The 6011-nt window shown below is 43.6% G+C and overlaps 1 protein-coding gene across 2 annotated transcripts in view; it reads left to right on the top strand.

Moving 5' to 3' along the window:
• The first annotated feature begins 307 nt into the window (after positions 1 to 307).
• grik5 (glutamate receptor, ionotropic, kainate 5) overlaps positions 308 to 6011 on the top strand; it is a 194757-nt gene continuing 189053 nt past the window's right edge. The window contains exons 1-2 of one of the 2 annotated variants that reach the window (XM_058053106.1): positions 308 to 689; positions 786 to 923. The gene's annotated coding sequence lies outside the window, so the exon portion shown is untranslated. The remainder of the gene's footprint in view (positions 690 to 785; positions 924 to 6011) is intronic. The other variant, XM_058053105.1, reaches the window with a different exon arrangement.

The following is a 6011-nucleotide window of genomic DNA, read 5'->3' as shown; positions in this document are numbered from 1 at the left end:
TAAGATCTCCAGAAAGCGACTTATGTGTGTATGTGAGCTCTTGAGTGACAAATGTGTGCGAGGCGAGATGGTGTGATAACGTTTATCACACCGAGCATGTAGCCATGTCAAACTCTTGTCAGGGTAGTTTACTCAGACTGGGGGGGGGAAACACATGCAAGTGTGCTTTTTTTTTCTTGCTCTTTATGACCGTTTCTTTGTTTTTTTGTGCCTTTCTTCTTCTTTCAAAGGCTTATCGCACAGAGTTGACAGAGAAGAAGAACGGGTGGGGGGGCAGTTGATATTCATCTTTGAGAAAAATACCTTAGAGCGAGAAAGAGAGAGAGAGAGAGAGTGGGTGAGGGGAGTGTGCAAAGAGAGCGAGATGATTAGATTGGAGAGAGAGAGAGAGAGAGAGAGAGAGAGGAGGAGAGAAGCGGTGAAGTGAATGCAGCTGAATCACAGGGAAAAGTCCACCAGGTGGATGCACGGATGCATAGATTGATGTATGGATACACGGATGGATGGATTCATGGAAGCCACCGGGATCAACAAATGGATAGGCTGAATGTCGGCGTTTCGTCCACAAAACGAGGAAACCCGGGAGCCCGTCTGCCCTCGCATCTGCATCTCCTGTGAGAGAGCCGCAGTGGAAAAACCAGCGCACAAGTTATTCCTCGTGAAAAAGCCGACAGAGGGAATTCAAACTGGTGAGTATTGACGGTCAGTGAATGCATCACTACTAGAACTACTCCCGGGCTTGATGTTATATATATATGTGTGTGTGTGTGTGTTTTCTTCCACAGCCATATAGCGAGCACATTGGTATTCAGCCCAGCGAGCTCCACGATCTCACTGCGCCTTTCCCCAGGACGGGATCACAGAGCGGCGATTGTGCGACCCAGTGGAAAGCCCCCCCTGCCTCCTACCCCCATCTCAAATGAGTGAGTGTCCATCCTCTTTTTCCTCTCCTTCTTCCTTTCGTCTTTCTCCTCCCCCTCTTCTTCAGTCTGCTTGTCCGGAGATTTTTTTTCTCTCTCTCTCTCTCTCTCTCTCTCTCCCTCATAGCGTCAACCGGTGTCTTTTCTTCTGCCTCACCCACTCCCCCACCCCCCCACCTGTTTGCCTCCACCCTCTCCTTATTTGCTCTCCTCCATCTTCATGTTTTCTCCTTCTTGTCCTTTCCTCATCAAGCATCCAATGTTTTGTCTATTCAACCGGTGTCCCTTGCTCTCTTGTATCCTTACTCAGCATCATCCTTCCTCTCATCCATTTTATGTCTCCTCAGCCAGCATCCGTCCTTTTCCTGTCCTCCACATCCATCTCTTAAACCTGTGTCCATCCCTATTTTTAGGTCGTATGTCCTGTCCTTTTCTATCATCAGCACCCACTTCTTCTTGTCCACTCGTGTCTCTTCATGTGCATTCATCCCCACTTTCCTGCATCCAGCATCCATACATTCATATGTCCTCTGTTCAATTCCCATGCCCGCCCTCTCCATCCCTTCACATGTCCGTCTCGCAAACCAGTCATAATTTGAATCCTTGTATTTTTCCTTAACCAGTGTCCATCCTTTTTTATGTACTTTCCTCCTTCAGTATCCTCCTCCCGTTATGTCCCCTCCTCATGCATCACTTCTAATGTCCTTTCTGGATGCACCACCAATCCCACCTTGTGTCCTCCTCTCATCCAGGCCTACGTAATCAGTGTCCATCCTTCCCAAAGTCCTCTGTTCAATCCTAATGTCCTCATCCAGCATTCCTTCCAGTCCCCCATTCACGGCTACTCTCTTATGTCCCCTCTTGGCCCCGTCCCCGTGTTGTATGTCTCTTCTTTTCCCACCTCCATCAACTTCCTCTTCATTAGTCTCTTCCAGCAGTGTCCATTTCTTCTTCTGTCCTCTGTTTGTCATGTCCTCTTCCGGCATCGTTCTCTCCATTCACTGCCACATGTCAATATGGAAGCAGGCTTGTCCAGGATTTTTGTTGGACGTCTCTCCCAATACTAACCCTCCCAATCTTGCCTTGTCACCTCTCCCACCCGTCCCCCCACCCCCCCACTTGCCTTCTTGCATGTCTCTCTCTCTCTCTCTCTGCACATTCAAACAGAATTCAGACGTGTGAATCTCTTTTCTGACGTTGCCAATGACTGAATGAATGAATGGCTCTGTGTGTGCGTGTGCGTGTATGTCAAAGGCATTCTATTTCTGAGTCGCTGTCAATCATTTTGATTCTCTTTCGTGTGTGTGTGTTTTTGTGAGAGAGACAATGCAAAAAAAAAAAAAAGTGCAGAGGTGTGTGTTGACTATCAGCCTGCGGGATTAGAAGATCAATGTGTTTAACAGCCGCAGGCATGACAGCTGCGACACATATGTACACACAGAGACCCACCCACATGCACACATGCACACACGTGTGCCTTTTTTTTTTCCTGCATCTCTTGTTGACTTACCTTCTGCACAACCAATTCACGCCCACCTACATGCTTCACACCTGTGACTCAATGCCTCAATGCCATGTTCATGGTGGCAACGATGGCTGCGTGCACACATGCACTGAACACTGAAGCATGGATTCAGTTCAAGACCCGAATGCGCTTCCTCTGTGGGTTATTACACTTATTACACTTATTACAAATCATAATGTATTGACATTGTAGGCATGGATTTAGTCCAACAAAAATGCACCAAAAAGCCACTTGCTTCAAGCCATTGCTTCCTCATTATATTATGGTTTTTCAAAAATAAATAAATTAAATCATCACTGTTTTGTGGTTGACTATAGCTCATTATTAGTCAAAAATATCGAAACACAAGTTATATGTACTATTCTGATCACTAGGCGTCAGTAATGTTACATTACATTACCCTCACATTGCATGGAGTCAGCCATCACATGTCTGACATGATAGACTGGAAAAAAAAAGTTCTCCTCCCATTCCATGTGGAAGTGGTACATGTTTGGAATCATACTTTGCCCTCCTTCACTCCATTTGAAACCCCTTTTTTAAAATTTTGAATTTATATTTTGTAAAGCTATAACAATTAATCGATGGTTAATCGGTTACCCAATTAATCAACAACTATTTTGGTAATCGATTAATTGTTTTTTGATTTATATGTGTGAAAATAGTCTGATTTTAGGGTCTCAAATGTGAATATTTTTATTTCCTTCGTCTGCCATTAAAGCAGACCTGTTAGCTTATTTCTTTTAGCCAAAACACGATATTCATACACAACAGTTTTGATTTTGGAAAACAGTTTTTCCTCTCTTTTGATATGTTGCGTACCCAACCACTAACGGTAGGGGTTATATTAATATATTCCATCTATAGCCTACTCCATTAATCGAAAGAACAAGCGTCAAATGAATCGAGTAATAATAAAATAATCATGATTGTATTTTTGTGTACTTTGTATTTTTAACATTTTTTTAAATTATATGACATTATTTTAACAGAACATTGAATCGACAAACTGGTGTTTGTGCCCGTATTAGCTCTGTCAGTTTAAATCTTCTCTTACAACTAAAGCGGCGTAAATTAATCATGTATTTTTAAAATGTGATTAATCGAAAAAAAATACCAACATATTAACCAGTTATTCAAATAATTGTTAGTTGCATCCCTAATACTGTATATATTGGATGTGTGGTAGCATGCTACGATATAGCGCTGTTAGCACATTTACCTAGGGGGTTTAGTATCTTGCCCAAGGATTTCAACATGATCACAGGAAGACAGAGGATCGAACTCGCAACCTTCAGTTTGTTTGCCATGCCGCCCTGCTATGCTATGAGCGCAGTGTAAACAAAGAATAATAGGAGCGTAAAGGTGACTATAGGGGTGTTATTTTATGTCTACAGGGCTCTAAAAATATATTTAGAAAGTCATAAAGTGATTTTCTATGGAACCAATTAGCAACCATAGGAATATACACAAGCAAGCATGTAATAAAGATAGTCTCAACGTTTCAGGTTGATGACTTGGGGACAATTAGTCGCTGCAAAGGCGTTGGTGCTTTGCCAACCAATCTTGCTTGGATTTTACACGTGTGTAAAAATGTGAGTGTTACCATGTGGCGTATATGACAGTAATATAATAGCACAAGCAACACAGTAGAAATGCGTGTTTTGATTCATTCATTTTCTACTGCTTTTTCCTCACGAGGGTCGCGGGGGGTGCTGGAGCCTATCCCAGCTGTCTTTGGGCGAGAGGCGGGGTACACCCTGGACTGGTCGCCAGCCAATCACAGGGCACATATAGACAAACAACCATTCACACTCACATTCATACCTATGGACAATTTGGAGTGGCCAATTAACCTAGCATGTTTTTGGAATGTGGGAGGAAACCGGAGTACCGGGAGAAAACCCACGCATGCACGGGGAGAACATGCAAACTCCACACAGAGATGGCCGAGGGTGGAATCAAACTTGGGTCTCATAGTTGTGTGGCCAGCGTGCTAACCACTAGACCACCGTGCAGCCCTTTTTTAAAAAATATATTAATTAAAAAATATTCAGTTTCATGGTTGAATATGGCCTATTATTATTCAAAAAATATCCATTTATTAATTGTCTATACCACTGTCTTTGGGTGAGAGGCGGGGTACACCCTGGACTGGTCGCCAGCCAATCACAGGGCACATATAGACAAACAACCATTCACACTCACATTCATACCTATGGACAATTTGGAGTCACCAATTAACCTAGCATGTTTTTGGAATGTGGGAGGAAACCGGAGTACCCGGAGAAAACCCACACATGCACGGGGAGAACATGCAAACTCCACACAGAGATGCCCGAGAGTGGAATTGAACCCTGGTCTCCTAGCTGTGAGATCGGCACAAACCACTTGACCGCCGTGCCGCCCCCATATGATCAATAAAATAGCTAATATACAGAATGAATAACCTATTTTGGATCGTGACCTTAAGTGTAATGTCTCGACCGAAATGGTCCTGTGAGCATATGGGTTTTACTGCAGGCTCACGTATGTACGCACAGCAGGTTGGAGTCCATTTAGAGTGCATTATAAATGGACCTACAAAAACCGGATATATTGGTTCTGTTCAAGATTTGGTGCTTTTGTTGCCTCATGGTTCCTGCTAGACATTCAACAAGTGCAAAAACTGTTGCATAGTAACAGAGTGGAAAGGCAACCTGTTGAGGAGCTGAAGATTTGACATCCGACGACTAATTTTAGATTTGAAACGTTGTATGAATAAACCAAATAAAAAAAGAAAAGAAAGAAAAAAAAATGACAGCGCCAGCAGCCAAGTCTGTACAGGCTGAGGCCAGCGGTGCTTTCACCATCTGTCATGGGAGCTCATACCTGTCAGCCTCCGTGTCTTGGCACCTGTTAAAAGGGACACATGATTGTGACAAACACTAATTAGCGGGGGCAAAAAATAATGATGAAAATAAATGGGATTCATCACGGTACATTATAAAGTTAATCTTTTTTTTTGACTGGATATTTAAAATAGGACATGTGACGTATATCGTCTGCTGTGTGACGATTGGAAAACACACATTTAATTTGTGTTTACATGTATTAATGTAGGGCTGCACGGTGGATGAGTGGGTAGCGCACAGACCTCACAGCTAAGAGACCAGGGTTCAATCTCTACCTGCTATGCTATGCTATGCTATGCTATGCTATGCTATGCTATGCTATGCTATGCTATGCTATGCTATGCTATGCTATGCTATGCTATGGCTCGAAGGTACATCCTGGTTCATGACCTCACAGCTAGGAGACCAGGGTTCAATTTCTACCTAGTATGCTATGCTATGCTATGCTATGCTATGGCTCGAAGGTACATCCTGGTTCATGGCCAATGATGTACAAAGTAAGACATTAGCAATAAACTGATTCTACCATGGGCGGCACGGCAGGCGAGTGGTTAGCACACAAACCTCACAGCCTGGAGACCAGGGTTCAATTCCACCCTCGGCCATCTCTGTGTGGAGTTTGCATGTTCTCCCCGTGCATGCGTGGGTTTTCTCCGGGTACTCCGGTTTCCT

This window comes from Doryrhamphus excisus, chromosome 17 (assembly GCF_030265055.1).
Source record: "Doryrhamphus excisus isolate RoL2022-K1 chromosome 17, RoL_Dexc_1.0, whole genome shotgun sequence".
Taxonomy (NCBI): domain Eukaryota; kingdom Metazoa; phylum Chordata; class Actinopteri; order Syngnathiformes; family Syngnathidae; genus Doryrhamphus; species Doryrhamphus excisus.
This window is presented reverse-complemented; position numbering and strand designations above follow the sequence as displayed.